Source organism: Epinephelus lanceolatus, chromosome 10, assembly GCF_041903045.1.
Source record: "Epinephelus lanceolatus isolate andai-2023 chromosome 10, ASM4190304v1, whole genome shotgun sequence".
NCBI classification, from domain to species: Eukaryota; Metazoa; Chordata; class Actinopteri; order Perciformes; family Serranidae; genus Epinephelus; species Epinephelus lanceolatus.
Window position 1 is genome coordinate 9,034,589 of NC_135743.1, and position 17,853 is coordinate 9,052,441.

General features: G+C 41.9%; 1 protein-coding gene across 15 annotated transcripts in view; it reads left to right on the forward strand.

Moving 5' to 3' along the window:
* syngap1b (synaptic Ras GTPase activating protein 1b) overlaps positions 1 to 17,853 on the forward strand; it is a 217,200-nt gene that overhangs the window by 118,686 nt on the left and 80,661 nt on the right. The window contains exon 1 of one of the 15 annotated variants that reach the window (XM_033641200.2): positions 6,682 to 6,822. The exons of the other annotated variants lie outside the window; for them this stretch is intronic. The gene's annotated coding sequence lies outside the window, so the exon portion shown is untranslated. Of the gene's footprint in view, positions 1 to 6,681; positions 6,823 to 17,853 lie in introns of those variants that run through there. 15 annotated transcript variants of the gene reach the window in all.

Below are 17,853 nucleotides of genomic sequence, written 5' to 3' on the forward strand. Positions count from 1 at the left end.
AGAATCCAGTGTTTTCTTATTTTATTGAATCAGAGTCTCAGTGTCCTCTTGTGTGCACAGAGCGGCGACTAACCCATATGGAGGTTTGGAGGTGAGAGGATGAAATAAAAGTCTGCCTTTGGCATCATGGCAATCATTAATGTGTGTATTAACCAGGGATTAATGACATGAAAAAGCAAAAGACCTCAGGAATCTCTCAACGAGACAAGAAGAGTCTCTTACAATGCAATCATTTCTGATATTTCCATTTAATACGCAAAAGAACAAATAGTTAACTGCCTGCTGTCTGCACAGCTGGACTTCCACTGGTCTAAATGGTGTGAAATTTTCATTAGAAAGAAGCAAGCACCCTGCAGCTCTGATTCTACAGTGGGGAATGGACTCAGATCCATACTAAAGAATCATGTTAACAAGATACTAAACCTTTGAACGAAGTCATAATGTAATACTTAATTGAATTTCAGGTGAGTGCGGGGTCAGGTTCAGCTTATATACTTTAAATAGAGTTGCAAAGCAGGAGAAGTAGGTGGTTCTTGTTAGTGGTTTTTACCTCTGTAAATTCCCATTTGAAAGTTTTTTAATGACAATCTCAGCGGTTCTTTGCGTCTCCCACCAGAAACTTTGTTTTAAGACGTCATGTTTTTTCCATGGCTTATGATTATAAACACTATGATGCCCATGAGCCTCAGCCATCATTGCCAACCAGCAGTCAGTGAGGTGTGCAGATCAGAGCTGTAGCAACGTCAGAACACTTTTTCCATTCCAATTAGGAACAAAAAATGGCACCCACCAAGGCCTTAAGCTCAGTGATTGGACATGTCTTACAGAAATGTCCCTTGGGAGTCCTCTGATTTCTACTCTTAAAGGAAAAGGTTCATAGTGTGTAGCTTGGAAATGGTGACACAAGTGGCCTGGCTCTGTCCAAAGGTAACTCCCTGTTTAATAAATTGATATCTCTTTTGTTAATTTATCCAAATAACAAAGTGTAAAAACAACAGTTGATGGTTTTATGGTAGTAAATGTGCAGGGCTGTTTCTCTCTGGGGGCTGTGACTTTCAGGAGTTTTGTCATCACTGTGAGGGTTCCAGGTTCCAGTTTAAACAAACCAGATATTATGTACTAAATAGTATTGTTGGGGAGTAACTAGTTACATAATTAGATTACAAAACAGATTTGATTTGATAGTTACAGTTGCTGAGAAATAATATGTAATTAAATCACAGTTACTAAGCAAAATGTTGGTGATTACAAAGGTGTTGCATCTGGATATATTCTTTTCAGTAAAAAGTTTACATGTAGAATATAACATTCAGTCTGTTGCTTTGCATCATCATTTTTGCCATGCAGGACTGCCTTATTTTGGCAGAGCCTATTTCTGGACATTTTTCAGCTTTATCGCTGAGTTTAAAACATTTGTTAGATTTAGATTCAGACAACTTTATTGATCCTGTCAGGAGCAATTTGTTTCAACAGCTTGCCTTGCACACATAGTATAAGATACACTTACTTGTAGACATATAAATAGATAAGTAGAAAAAAAGGAGATACTGGAGTTAGAAGAGTAATCAAATGTAATTTGTTATATTGCTTTGATAAAGTCATTAAAACTGTTACATCGACGTTTGGTCATGGACTTTCCACGTCCACATACGACGTGCAAGGTACCCTGGGTGCACTGGTTGTTGACGCCGTGTCAAGTTCTGCCTGTTACATGCGTTGTCTTCTTTCAAGATAGGAATACACCGTACAACACCGCACATTCAAGTGTTTTTTTTTCCTTCAACAACAGCAACACATGGTTGGGTTTAGGCAACAAAAGCTTGTGGTTAGGTTTAGGAAAAAAGAACAAGGTTGGGCTTTAGAATCTTGTGGGATGCAAACACCGTCTGCCCTACTCGGACTTTCGCCACCATAACTTTTGTCCCTGTCCCGCCGCATTTCTCCCCGATGCCACCGGGCACTGCTAAACTAGAACGACGACCAGCTGCATATCATGCCATGTTTAAGGACACCTTTATTCGTGGTTTCTGATGCTGCATGTCACTGCTCGAGCACTGGATTTCGACGACTTCCGGCTTCCAGCCTTATGCTAAGCTAAGTTAACCAGATGCTGGCTGTAGCTTCATATTCGCCATTCAGTCATTGAAGTGACATTAGTTTTCTCATCTAATCTGACCTTACACCCAACGAGTTTTCAAGAAAATTTCACTGTCACAGACAAATTTCTTCTCAGCTGTTGCACATTCCTGTAATCTCGATTGTTTGATCTGAGATGGTCTTCAACCTTTTTCTAATCTTCACCTTCCAATAAGAGCAAACATGCATAATGTTATGAAAAGTTTTTAGTCTTGGCTCATGAAAATAGTTCAGTTTGGTGACATGAATATCAACAACAAATATCTGTGCTCTCTCCAACACCAAACAGGAAGCAACAAACCTGGTAGACAGCAAACACCAAGGGGACTCAAGGAGGTGCAAGAACATCAACAAGTTAGCTATAGTCTGTGATTAAAAACAAAAAACTGTGACTTATGACATACTGCCTTTAGATGTGAGAGGGTGTAAGACTTTAGTCTTTTCAAAGTCTTTTGTGTAACCTATGGCTGGCACAACTCTCAGCAGGGAGGCAACAAAAGCATAATTTTCCCCGAAAGTTTTTATGTATACAGTTTTGTGCCTTTTGCCTCTGATCAAAGAACCTGCTATTTTCTAGCACAGTTGTTCAACATTTATACTGATGATTCATGCCCATCTAAGCCTTGGAAGTGCTCCAGCTGCCAGTCACCTCACATTGTGTTTATGCAGAAAATGGAGGGACTTCTATTTCCAGAATCGGAGAGGCCCGTAATAAAACCTTCCACTTCACTGCCCTGTGGCTTGCTCAAGAACACTTCAGCAGGGTGGGTTTTCTTCACGCACCTCTTGCCACTGATCCAACAGCCTCTTGCAGCATCTTAGCATGCGCACAGAGAACTGCAGCAGCGTTACACGATACGATTAATGCTTATGGGACAGGTTGACTTGCTTACATATGGATTACATGGGTACGAATTTGTGCATGTACTGGAGCTGCATAAGCTTCCAAATTAAGTGTTGGTTTTAAGCAGATTGCACATGTAGCAACTGAGAAGTGTTAAAAAGGAGTATGTGAGAGAAGGCTGCAGAGACTCACGTAGCAACGCAGCATAAGAAGAAGCAGCAAGAGGGAGAAGAAGCGACAGATGAGAGGAGAGGACAGAGGGAACAGGCGGAAAAGAGGGAAAGATTACTACCATAGTACATCAGGCTTAGCTTCACATCCTTAATGGTAACCATGGAAATAATTATAGAGCAGACAGACAGACTGTGTTAGAGAGAGAGGGAGTGAGCGCTACAGAGAAAGGGAGGGAGAGGGAAAGACAACGGGAGAGGAGGAGAGAAAGAAAACCGTGGGGGGTAAAGTAGCTGAAATGTTTGTTGGAATCCCTAAAACCTGTCTCTGCAGTCTCTGGTGATTGGGAACTATTTGAAGATGGCATGAGCGGGGATGTAGCGGAGGTTAAGCCCTTGTAAAGTCAGTTTAACCACTGTCTTGCAATCACTGCAGAATATTGTCTTTTCAGTCTGTTATAAAATCTTTCCTTTGATACGAGGCTGCACAAAGATAGGGTGTCATGAGGAGGGGGAAAAGCATGAATGACGATAACCACCACTTGCACAGAGGTCATATTATTGTAATCCATCCTTATATCTCACCAGCGGTAAGGGACTTCAGTGCGGTGAGTACAGCTACAGTACAGTGACATAATACAACCGTGGTTTAAAAAAGTTGCTTCAAACCCACAGTTGTCATGGAAACAGATCTAAGATACCCTTTACCCCTGTGGAAGTGCTGATTGCTTATCATTGCTGAAAGCCCAATCAATGGTGATGTCTTTAAGATTGGAATTAAAAAGTACTTGATGTCGCTTGCATCATTTATACAAACTCAGATACAGCCTACACTGAGACGTACAAGTGCTCCGTTGATTTGCATAATTGGATGTAATGGATGGCTGGTTGTTATATGGATTTCTGAGCAGTAGTTATACATTCCTATGGAGCGGCTTGTGAACTCGTGGGAAATTAGCACGTATCATGCAAGGCTTGGGTATACAAGTTATAATTTTTAATTTCATTGGTCATGATTTGCCAGTGGGTGTGTTTACTGTATGTGTATGTAACAGTGTGCATAGGCAGGTGGCACACTGGGCTGTGTGGATGTTTATTGTGTGGGTAATGACATGCTTGCATGCTGCGCACACATTTGCCCCTAGTGCTGAACTTCACACTGTGCTGTGTGCATGTGTGTGTGTGTCAGCAGAAGGTGACAGGGAAACCGAAAGGGGTGAGCAAGGAGGAAAACGAAGAGAGGGTAGAGGAGAAAAAGTGATGAGGGCTTCTTGCCCGGCTTAAAATCACTCCAGGTCCCAGTAGGGATCCAGCCAGCCCCACCCCTCCTCAACATCTCTCTCTCTCTCTCTGTTTCTTACACACTACTGGAAACACACAGTGAGAGGGAGAGAGAGTGAAGCGCAGGGCATCAGTGCTCTGCTGCTCCCTCCCTAAACTGTGCTGTTGTCCACCTGTGCAGGATTATCTCCGTCCAGGCAGCAGACAGGAGACACTACAACATCCATCGCTCGCCAGGCGGATTACTTGAGGATGAAGCGCCGTTTGGTGGAAAGGAAGACGAAGGACTAAGTTGCCATTATCGCCTCGTTTCTCCCTCTTGTGCTGCCTGTCAGCTGCTGGCACCCGTTCAGCTTTTAGCCATTGCAGTTTTTAGACTACTTTATTCTGTGGCGTTTGCTTCACTTCATTTTTTCCCCTCTCTTTGCACAACGCTCTGTGGTTTTTGGTGCTTGTCCACACATATCCGCCTGCGTTGGAAATTAAAGCTTCCGTTTTCATTTGTTTTTTTCCTGCCTGCTCGCTGGCTGCCCCGCTGAAGGAGTCCGATCAGGACAGAAAAAAGGCGCAGTAGAGAGCAGAGCGGAGCGCGTCTTCTTTGGCGCACATACAGAGAGGCGGACCTATTGCGCAGCGCACCGCTCCTTCACGCACACATGGGCAAGGGGCGCGCACGCTCACACGCACATGCACACACATGAATGAACATCCACACGCGCAGCTCCTTTTCCCCCTCTGTGTGCATGCATAGCTTTTGATTACAATTAAAGCACCAGAGTTTTCTTCTGAGTCCACAGCAGGAACGCGTTTACCTTCCACCCATCCATCCATCCTTGGCAAGTTCATTTTTGACATGCACAAGGCGGACACCTACTAAGGAAACCATCGCAGAAACATTCCCATCTAAAAGATGAGAGAAATTGGCCTCAGCGGATCTTCCGTCGGTCACCGGAATTGCGAGTGCAGGGTCGGGGCGGAGGGCACCGGGGAGAGAGGACAGGGAGAGGCCGGGGAGGAGGAGCTCTCAGCCGGACTGCCTGCCGCGGAACAGCCGCTGCTGCCGGTGCTCAAGAAGCAGGCTGCTGCTGCCGGGGGGAGGCGGGGGGAGGATGAACAGTGCCTCAGTGTGAAATTATAACACTCAGCTGGCTTTGGGAGTGTTTGTTTTTCTGTCGTTTTACTTCTTACTAATTAGTCTGAAGATGCGAGATAACGAACAGTGGCCTACTTAATAACTGTCATCCTGTACTCTTATCAACGTGGCACTTTTGGGTCACCTTAAAGGTAAATTCAGCACTTTGGAGAAGTAAAGGCCTGCAGTTGCGAATTTACCTGTGCAGTACTCTTTGGAAGGACATCCTCCCACCTACAGGCCACTCACACCAGTTTAAGTTTGTGTAATGATTACTTTTTCTTGATAGTGTTTGTAGTTGCTAAGTCAGATTTACCCAAGAGGAAGCTCATAATAATATTCCTATAATCTTTGTATAGGGACTTCTAGTATGTCTGTGGTGCTCAGTAGTGAGTTTATGGTCACCATATTGCACTTGATGGTATTTTTTATCTCTTAAATATTACTAAGCTATAATATTTCTTTAGGATATTATATATAAATATATAGTTTTCTGTGATATTTGTATAGTATTGTACTTTAAATTTATTATAAGACCACTATAGTTCTTTTTCTATTATACCCTAAGGATTCACTTACTCTAAGATATATCCAGATAGCTTGAAGGAGCCCTGTTTCCAGGTGCCTTGGTAGTGGAGGCTAGCGGTTTATCATTTATTCATATACCTATTTGTCTATGAAATATTTAAAGGTCACAAATTGATTTAGGGCCAACGTTCATCCATTTGCAACATGGAAGTGTTTTGCTGTTTTGGGCTTTTGTAGTTGAGTCGATTTCACAGGCTTTGCTTTAGTTAGAGTCTTGATTCCTTTCTTTCTCTTGGCTTATTTGACAGCTGGCTAATTTGAGCAATACTTCTCTGTCTGGAACTTGAACACGGCCTTATAAACCCTCCAGAGGACGGTCGCCTGCTTATCAGACAGTCAGACAAACGCATGTGTGTCATGACACTTGTTGGCAGGTGCCTTTTGCAGATACACCAACACGCTCAGTTATTTATAGACGTTAATATCACTGTGTGCTTTCGGAGTTACGATTCAGAACAAGTGTCGATGCTCGGTGGAATGTAACACAAACTACGGAGCTGCTGCAGTTTCAAACAGACACAGACACTCAGTGGAATACAGGCTGAAGTCAGTGAATGCACCTCCAGTCTTAGCTGGCATCAGCGTACTGTGGGGGTCACATAAACTGGAAACCAAGAGATATTGTCTCTAGAAGTCTGGACACAAAGCACAACAAGCCCCACCTGATCTAGGTAGGATATATTTGTCTTCTTGTTGACTTTTGTTCCCCAAAAATCCATACATTTGTGAATCCACCCCATCCTATCATCTGATGCAGGCACAAGCTTTATTCTGTGCTGAAAATTGTACATGATAGTGTTTCTTATTCTAGAAGTACACACCATTTTGTCCTTTAAATCTGCAGTTTTGTAATTACAGGATGGAAAATTACACTGACACTGATAATGTTTAACAGTGAGTGTGCTTTTCATACCAGCAGTCATGTCTGCTAGGTGGGCGTATCAATTTTACTAATGCCCAATATCTAATTCTGGGAATATATTTCTTTAAATTACTTAAAGATACTGTATAAAAATCAATTTCCAAGTACATTTATGCTGTAAATACACTGCTAATCCTCACCTCATTTGCACCCATCTCTTGTGCGATGACATCACTTTTCTCTGTGTGTTTCTGTTGGTTTGTCGTCAAGCTCAAGAGCACAAATAGTCCACTGCGTACCATCTGCTGTTTCCTCACATTGCAATGTGATATTCAAGCAAAACTGCATAAAACCGCATTCATGTTGCTCCTTCAGTGCTGGACAGCTGAGCTGATTTCTGTGAGCTTTAAGACAACTTCCCAGAGCTAAAAGCTCAATAAAACATAAATAAATCATAAATCCAACACCTGTTATGTGCCACTTTGAGCATCTCTGAGTAGCTTTGGTGAGGTGCAAGAGCGCGGTTTGGTTTTCAGGGTTTAAGTGTTTGGTGGCTCCTGATGTCTTTGTGTTGCGCTGTGGGGAAAAGCACATGTACAGTAAATAATGTACTATGACAAGCATTAGTTCTGTAAATGAGATCAGACTGTACTCTTTTCTCTTTGCTCTAAAAATCAAATAATTCCCAACGTGAAACACAAGCTTGATCCAAAATTAGACCTCTCATTTCTTTGTGTAAAGCTGCAGTAGGTGCATTTTGCAGAGAAGCACAGACTTGCTCGCTCGCTCTCCCCTCCTTTTGCTTCACACGGAGGTAAAAGGAATCGAGAGGCAGTTAATTGACAGCTCAGAACGAAGCTCTGCTACTCAAAAGTTTACCTCAGATGCCTCACAACATTAACACTGAAAGCAAATAGCAGAGAAATGGCACTATCGCTATTACTAAGATTCTGACATTATCTCACTCATTTCTTTTAACCCCACGTGATATTACTTTTGCCTTATTCAAGCAAAATGTCAGCCCTCTAAAAATCTACCCATGACAGCTTTAGTGTCATAAAAATACCCAGCAAAGGCAGAAAAAATAACTTGTTTTCTACTAGTGGCTTGTGAAATTCAAAAACCATTTTGCCAGGCAAATCGGCTTTGAGAACACAAAGGATTGTCCAGAATTTTGGTCGTCTGCCAACTTGGCTCCTGCTGTTCATGTAGAGTGGAGAAACTTGTGATCAGCAGTCAAAATGTATCATGATCCGGCTGTTCTGGCTGGTGCTTCTTTCTCACACTGTGTCATTTATTGAGTTTTCACTTACAGTATCTGGTATTTGAAAGCTCCAATCATTTACATTTCAGTATCATTGTAGTTTGTTTTTGTTCTTTCAGCTGTTGTGTAACATTCACACTAGAGATGATTTTGCTTATGTAACAGTCGGTTTATTTCTATTCCAGACCAGCCTTATATAGTTCTTTCAGTCAGGGTTTGCATGGCTTGATGAATCACATAAATCATTTGATGGTTTACTCCAGCTATTTAGCACTGCAGACACTATGAAGTTAGGGGGGGTGACAGATTTTTGAAAGAGACTGGTCAGATTGAAGCAGCAGAAGCTGACGTTTAGTCCTTAGTATGGAGAGCCAAAACCATGACATCATGCCTCTCTTTCATTAGCTTCTGTTACTCAATGCAATCTTTTTTTGTCGGTCTTAAAGAAAATATGAAGTGTTCCCTCTTAATTTGTCTTATAAAATGGGAAGACAAATTAGCATTTATTGCCAGCCCAGGCATTGTACATTTCTGTTTCATATGTATCACATCAGTGTTTCTAAAGTGACAGTATATGAGCTGACTTTGACATTGGGAGGTGGAGGGGATGGTGGATGGCGTGTCACCTTGACAAGACACCTGCCAAGCTGCAGACCACTGTTCAAGATCAACAGACAACAAAACTGATTAAGATTTAGTGAGTCATTGCTGCATTTGCAGCTGTTTTTGAGGCATCAAACATGGGTGTTTTGTAGCAAAGCCTTGCTATTTTTCCAGCTGGAATAGTGGCATAGAGTCATTATTGCTTTTCCAGCAGATTGTGCCCCCAAAACCGAGTGTTTTCAGCCAAAATATAATATTTTCCTAACCATAGCCAAGTGAGTTTTTGCGTAAAGCAATCATATACCACAGCATTGTTGTAATGTAAAGTTTAAATGTGTCTGTTACATAAGAAAGTGCAAATATAATGTAACCAGCAGCACTGGCTTTTAGAAGGTTGAAATCTCATGATTTTAAACAAACAAAAACATATCACTACAGCTCTAATTTGCAAGCACAGCAGCAGGGGTACATAAGATGATGTACTAGGTTGGCCAACCAGGTATATTACTGGCTGCCAAAGTATATTTGCCAACATTTTTATCTTTATCTTTTTACACGTCCGAAAGAACGACATCATCTGAGGTCGGTTAACTAGTGGACAATCTCCCCTCGTTATGCCCCTCCTGCTCATGTTTGTTCTGTTACTGTAGCTGAGGCAGAAGCTCTGTGAATCTTAAGTGCTATATCGAAGGCAGCTGGACTGCGTTGAGTTTCTTGAAGACGTTTCGCCTCTCATCCAAGAGTCTTCAGTTTTAACGGACTGGTGTGGATTCACAGGCTTTAAGCTCTGTGTGAGTGTGAACCCTTACAGAGTCGAGAAGGTCACATGTCAGTCGTTGACCCACCTGGCCATTTTGTGCAGCGTTCCTGTTAGATGGGTCCAGGCCTCTTGGATGAGAGGGAAAATGTCTTCCAGAAACTCACGCAAGTCCAGTTGCCTACGATAAAGCTGAGAATCTTCACCGACAAATTCCATGAAGTGCCTAAGATGGCGAAGGCATGACCCACCCTACTCTACGTTTCATTGGCTAGTACTTGTTGGCTTTGTTGGTTGGGTTGGTTAGGTTTAGGCACGAGGAGTGAGAGTGGTTAGGGTGGGTCATGCTTATGCCATCCACGGAAAAAAAAAGTCAAAAAGTGTGTCCCCCTCTGTGGTTAACGTTAAAAGGTTTAGCGGCTCGTGATCTGCATCAATAGTTTTGGAGTCTGGTGAATCTTGCAAGAAAACACTGATAATCTAAATGACATAAAGGATATATTATATATGATATTAATGATCTGATTATGATAACATAAGCATCCTATGCTTGCCATCCCTTTTTATTTTCCTGCTGTTCTCCTGAAGTTTCAGTTCCCCGAATATTTAACCCTGCCCAGCTACTGTATTTATTAGAAATAGCCTAGTGTCAGTGCTATTTGTAATTGTGTTTCTTTAAAGTCCGCAGCCTACTTATTCCACATACGTCAGTGGTGTCTAAACAGAGGTCGAGACAGAGCAGCAGACACACTCACACGCGAGCAGACAGACAGAGAGAGAGACAGAAAGACAATAAAGATTAGCTGTATGTTTGATTAGATAAGGGCATAATGATGTAATGTATATGAAATTAATAGAAATATTCAATAAATCAAAAATACTGTGTTTAAGATCACACATTGTCACATGCAATAGTATTTCAGACCTGTGGGAAACACTGCTTGGCTTTGTTCATAACCGTTAAAAGCCACTAACACTCTCGTCTAATGTGTTTTTTAAGCTTTTTAGCTGAAATCTTCCTGTAAAGAGGTGTAAACTTCTGCACCCTTTATTCCTCACGGTTTTACTCTCATTACAGACATGTCTGAGTAGCCATGGCCACTCAACTCGACCATCTTCTGTCCAGCTGTGAAGTTTATTTTGTGATGGTTTGGGGCTTATGGGAAATTATGTTCATTAAGACCACTAAAAATAGGAATATGAAATAAACTACGCTATTAGAGACATGCAGGGTACAAGACACTCTGTTAAGAGTTTTCTTACTTCTGGATAAAAACTTGATTCTGATTTCTCTTTGGCACTCTATTAGTCATGCCCAAAAAACCCTGGATCTTACATTTCCCATAATGCAACCTGAAAGCACCTTCTATTAGCAAGTATTACACCAACATCGACAAGTTGCGTTTATGTTATTTATTAATAAAAGTGATTGGTGTTGAACTTGCTTGTAGTTCTTCCTCTTGCTGTCTGCATTGTGGGGAAGCTTTGGCAGGGAATCTGTGTCGTAGCACCCAGACACAACGGATCCTCCCTCAGGACGCTACAGAGAGGAGGAAGGAGAGGATCAAACAGGAAGAGAGAAACAAGGTGGGAGCGAGGGGCGTGGAATGCAAGACCGAATGACAGGAGGTTATGTGGGTATTCATGGAATGACAGAAGAGGCGCAGTTAAAGTGTGGTCCTACTCCTAAAACTCTGCTAGATAGCTTTAATTCATTCGCCCCTTCCTTGACCCTCCCGCTGTTCAGTGTTGGGAGTAACGTATTGCAATGTAACTTACTTTCTAGCACATTAAAATGCTTGGATTACTTTTTGTTTGTGCAAATAACTTGGCACATACGTTTTATAATTGAAGTAATCAGTTATTTAGATCCTTTTTCAAATAAGCCATTTGTTACTTTTAAAATATTACCATGTTTCTATGTGTCTTTTGTTGCCACACAAAACAAAAAGAATATTCCTGACACATTTGCACTGTTTCTTTTGTTGATGCACCTGTTCCTTCCTTCTTATCGGGTAGCTGCGTATCACTGGAAGGTATCCACCCACATCTGCAGTTGTGTTAGTGCGCACGTGTAGAGGACAGCCTTTATGTTGTGGAAGTATTTACATTATTTTGAATTTGAGGGTGAAAAGGACTAGAACGTTACAGTGAAATGCAAACTGCGCCTGGCAGATGATTGTCTGTCAGTTCCAGGGATGGGAATCGAGAACCGGTTCCAGTTTAGGACGGTTCCGAATTGTCTGATCCATCAGAATCGTATGCCTCCAAACTTCTCAGTTCCTTTTTGTGTGACAGTTGCTATTTGCAAAATAATGAAGTCCCTCATGCGTCTGCTGCTGCAATGTGCTACGTGAAGGAGTCATGGCAGAGCTGAAGAAAGGCTACATGTCAAGAACAAAGACAACAGGGCTTCTTGTAATACCTGTTTAAGTATAATTTCAAGTAAGGGTTGAAGCATAAGAAATACACTGAAACATCTCTCTACACACGTCCATTACCAAGTGTAAATATCCTATCTTATAATAACGTTAGCGCCACACAGCTACACTGTGTTTACACTAGGAGATGATAAAACAGTTGCGTTGACAATGAAAACCTGTGTAGGCGTACTTTTTTTCTCACACAGTTAATTGATCAGAAATCAGTAAGGGAATCTTATCAATTCCCATCCCTGCTCAGCTGCAAGGAACTTCAAATCTGAAGAAGCACCTGCAAGCTAAGCACAACAATGGCGGCAGGGCCTATTGAGGCCAAAAGTGATGCCAGTGATACAACGCTGGAGACTACGATGTGCAATGACGGCAGAGTTAATGCATTCAAAGGTAGACGCAGGGTAAGCTACGCGCTATAACCAACATGTGCATAGAATTGGAAGAGGGATTTCATTTCTGGTAATACAAAAGTACTCTTACATATACATTGTAATGATAGAAGTTACTTATGATAGGGCTGGGCGGTATATCGATTTTTTACAATATATCGATATATTTTCCAGCAAGATATAGATTTAGACAATATGGTTTATATCAATATAGGGTCAAGTTGCGTTACATAACGCATACCAGTGTTCAACTCTCCTCTCTCACACTCTCCACACAGCTCCGCCCCACTTACTCACTCACAGTTTCTCCATCAACACTCAGAGAGACACAGAGCTGCTCCTCTGTTTAATCTGTTCATTAGTCTACAGTGAGACATCGACCTATATGTTGCACGAGCTACGCTAAATCAGTCTGAGAGATGAATTAAGTTACCGCAGTAGCACTCATACAACACTGTGGGCCTTTTCCTCTGTCAGTTTAGCTGCGTCAAGACATGTTGCGATTTGTGTATCTGTTATCAGTGTAGATGCCCGGTGCCACACAGAGCTGCGCACCTACTCCTTCGTTGGACTCAAGGGGGTAGCGATGACGTTTTGCGGCAGCCAACACCCGACCACCCCTTTTCTTCCCGTCAAACACGCCGTGTGTGTGTAGTTTCTCTTGTGTGTCCTGTATTTACTTTGGATATCTGCTTTATTTTACTGTTTCAGCCCTATTAGAAGAAGTTTCTGCTCGGAAACTCAATATTTACTTATTTTGGTGCTTCACAATACAAGTTTTTACATAACAAAATAACAGGGGACTTTTAATTTTTAGACTCTATAGGAATTAAAATATGTTTATTATCGAATTAGCAAAACTTTGTTAGCGGCTTTTCTTCAATTAAGACAAGTGTAATAGTACGGCAGGGAGGAAGAGTAAAAGCAGAAACAGCCACAGTGAGATGTTGATGAAGACCTGCAGATAACAGGCTCTTACTGCACCTCTGCAAACTGCTCACCTTCAACAGGTAAACTTCTTTTACCTGCCCTGCTGTGGAAAAACACATGCAGCAAAAATAGCAACTCAGCTTGCAACTGAACATGGAGCCCACTTCGTAGAAAATACCGTGATATATATTGTGTATCGCCATTCGGCCTGAAAATACCAAGATATGAATTTTGCCCAGCCCTAACTTATGATGGCAGTAATCTTGTCATTAAACAAGTTACTTCAAAAAGTAACATTACACAACACTGCTGCTAAACACCCACGCCATTCAAACTCCACGCCTCCAGTTTGTAACACAAAACCTCTGTTGAAAATTTGAAGTCTCAAGCAGAAACATAATATTTTTTCATATTCTATCCTCTGGAGCCACAGACGATATTATACAACTGAGTCATGATGAGTAAACTGAACTTCGGTGCACTACACCTGTCATTTATAAAGCAAAAATACCAAATATTTGCTGTTTCCAGCTTCTCATATGTTCAGATTTTTCTCTTTTATACGATTGTTTTATGTTCAAACACAACAAGCAATCCGAGGGTGACATTTTGGGCTTGGGGCATTTCTCATAAATATTTTATAGACTAAAAGATGACTCAGTTAATCGTAAAAATAACAGATAAATCAACTATGATAATAATAATTGTTATTGCAGCTGTATTTATGTGCAACACCATAAAAAGCCCTTCACCTCACGTTATACTGCGGTTTAGCGAATCGATTCTGACACTGTTAACTTGTAGTCTCTGTAAATCACATGGAAACATACTGTAGCTGTTTGCACGCCGTCCATTAGCAATTTGTTCAGATGGCAGAATGGACTTTGATAGAGAGGTCAAGGTTTCACAGAGAAATGCTGCTGCTGCTGCTGTATGAAGGACTGAATGCTCGCAGGTTATCTGTGTTTAAAATCAGCTCTGTACCAGTGTTTCTCAGCATCAGCACACATTTTCCTCTTTCAGTTCAGTTTGAACAGCCACCACAGAGCTTTATCGGCTCGCCGAGTGACCACAACTCGTCCAGATAAATGTTTACAAAATATTGTATCACTGCAAAATGTCCTGTGCATGTAGCTACTAGGGAATCAAACCCCAAATGCCCTGCAGTGCCAGTGCCTTGCTTCAGTTGCTGGGCTGCAGATGACAGCAGTTATACATTTAATTATGTAATGAGAGGAACACAGGAGAGACTGCCTTGCATTCACAGTTCATGGATCTAAAGCAAACAGGGAGCCAACCAGCGTTCTATCATAACAAAGGCAAACATACAAAAAGCCCTGAGCGTTTCAGCGCTATTAAGACACCCACTCCCTCTCCAGCCTCCATCTCTGGCTCTTGTGCTCCCTCCCTCTCTCCATCCAACTCCCCCTTCCTCAGTGCAACTCCCCCTCACCTCCCTCTCTTGTTACCGCTCCCCCAGATGCATTTCCTCCATTTCACTCTCTTCCTTTTTTCCCTCTCACCAGCTTTCTCTTTTCTGTCATCCTGTCTTCACTCCATACAGTCTTGCTCTCGCGCTGTCCCTCCTACTCCTACATGAACACTTACCCCCCCACCACCACCACCACCTCTCCACACACACACACACACACACACACACACACATACACACACTGTGTTCCTTTTTCTGTTTTTTAAACCAACCTCTTACTCATGTGTGTCTACATCCCTCCCTCCCACTCTTTTAACTCTGTCTCTCTCTCAGTTCTCTCAGAGGGTCTAAGCTGGAAGCGATTGCCACCCACACATTCCCTCTTCAGCTTTCAGCTTGACATCAGATTTACATTCAGAATGAGCACAAACGTGAACACATGAACTGGTTGTCTGCGCACATGAACACTATGTACGTGAGAGATGTAAGATGTTACTTTTTGATGTGTCTACATGCTGATCAAATGCTTGAATAATTAGCCAGCAAAGCAGTAGATTGACAAAAAAGCAGTGGACAGTTTTGATGATCAGTTAGTCATTTATCAAGCAAAAAATCAAAAACACATGCCGCTTCCAGTTTCTTAACTGTGAGGATTTGCTGCTTTTCTGTTTTGTGTGATTGCAAATTAAATATTTTTGGTTTTTGGACAGCTGATTGGACAAAACAAGCAATTTAAGGATGTCGCCTTGGGCTTTGAAAAAAAATTGTGATTTGCAGTTATTGCCATTTTCTTACAATTTATGAGCAAAGCTAGTCAAAGAAATTATTCAGAGATTAGTCGATAATGAAAACACATCATTGGTCAACACTGACCCTGTGTGTATTTCTGATCTGACTTTCAAACCCTGCTTTTGCGGAGTATTAAAGGAATAGTTCAACATTTTGGTAAATATTCACTTACTCGCTTTCTTGCAGAAAATTACATGAGAAGATCAGCACCACCCTCATGTCTGCACAGTGATTAGGTGCTCCTGCACCTGGCATACTGCTATTTACATGGCAGATTGGGCAAATTGGAGAAGTGAGCAGTTTCCTGCTGAGAGTAATGCAGTCAGAGAAGCAGCAAATGTCGTGGTACATTTAAGCTTTAAAGTTGACAGAGGAAACAGAACTAAACTTTAAGCATCTGAAATTATCAATGAATTTTTGCTGCTCTTCATGTGTACATGCGCACAGCGTCTCTCTTACTGGGGAGTCAAATAGTAGCTCTGCTCTGCTCTCTGCTATGTTCACATTTTAGCTAATGTCATTAATATTTTCCTCATTAATGATGTTTTATTTCACCCACCCTCAACCCGACCACGCGTTCATGGATGTAGCCAGCAGAGTGTGCATGCGTTGTGAACCCGCCTATGTCTGCAGGTCTTACTGTCTGAATAATGCACCCTTTAAATAGCAGGAGAATACTGCGCCATTCTCACTTTAGAGCAGGTTTTTGTCAGTCAGTGGCACAATCGCTTTCTGCTTCCTCAAAATAGCAACTGAAAGCTGCGGTTCAATTTCAGTTCAGTTTTATTTGTACAACATCCCTCTGTCCTTTGGACCCTCACAGCCGATAAGGGAAAACTCCCCCAAAAAAACCTTTTAACAGGAAAAAGGGTCCGACGCTATAATGTACAGTACATATATTTTTGTGACACCTAACTATATGATAAAATATTTGGTACTATTTACCACTTCGAGACTAGAAGGAGAGAAAGGGAGAGGGGCGGGTTTGAGTGACTCAGTGCATCACTCAAGGCTAACATTCACTGTGTCGTACATTCAGTGAACTAATCACTGTCAACACATTCTCACTCTGACCTTGTCACATATTGACGTTTTGTCATGGACTTTCCACGTCCAGATACGACGTGAAAGGTACCCTGGATGCGTTGGTTGTTACCTTCTGGGACACTGTATCAAGTTCTGCCTGTTACATGCCTTGTCTTCTGCACGTTTTTTTTCCTTCAACAACAAACACACATGGTTGGGTTTAGGCAACGAAAGCATGTGGTTAGGTTTAGGAAAAAAAAACATTGGTGTTTGTTGGACCCCTCCTGCCCACCCCAGTTGGACTTTTGCAACCTCAGCTTTCGTCCTTGTCTGACGCTGCCGGGTGCCATTAAGCTATAGCGTCAACCGGATGCGCATTGTGCCGACGTTAAAGGACGCCTTTTCTCACTGCCCAAGCACTGGATTTCGACGACTTCGGAGTGGGACCGGGCTCTCACTGTATGTGCACCGTTTTCTTGCAGTGCTTGACCAGAGGTCCTACTGTGTGAACCCACTTCTTGAACTAAAACATGGCCAGATGTTCAGTTCAGCTTGCTAACTAGGGAACAGTTACTGTCTGTCACTCAGGGCTCACGTTCATTGTAGTACATTCAAGAACGAATCACTGACCTTACAGTCACTAACTCAGAGAGTCCCTACACCTTAACTCTCAACTGACCGTGAGCTCAAGTGATCTGAGATATGAACTTGTTGGAGTGATTGAGTTCAGTTCAATCACCCAAAAGATTGGTTCTTTAAAGTAGCGTGGATGAATTTCACACTCAGAACGTGGACATTCATGTTAAGTATCAGATGAAAAATATAATTCACTATGTATTAATTATTTTGGACACCCATGATACACGACACATGTTAATTGATCACAGTGATCTGACCAGTGTGGTTTACTCCACAAGATTTGTTGAGACACTTTTTCCCTGTTTCATTATAGATTAAATTCTTAATCGATGTGCACCTGGCCATCTTTCCAAACATTTCAGCCCAGTGATGGTAAGAATAAGCTACTTGAACAATGTTATTTCAGCACATGGTTGATTTATTAAGCAGCTAAATAAAAGAGACAAGCATGTCTACCTGCTGCGTGACCCCAGCCAAGACTGAATCACAACCTCCCGTGACACGATGATACCTCAGTGAGGCAGGCTGCATTTTTCAAGTCTGCTTTTCAAGCCTTTACATCATCTCCAAACAATA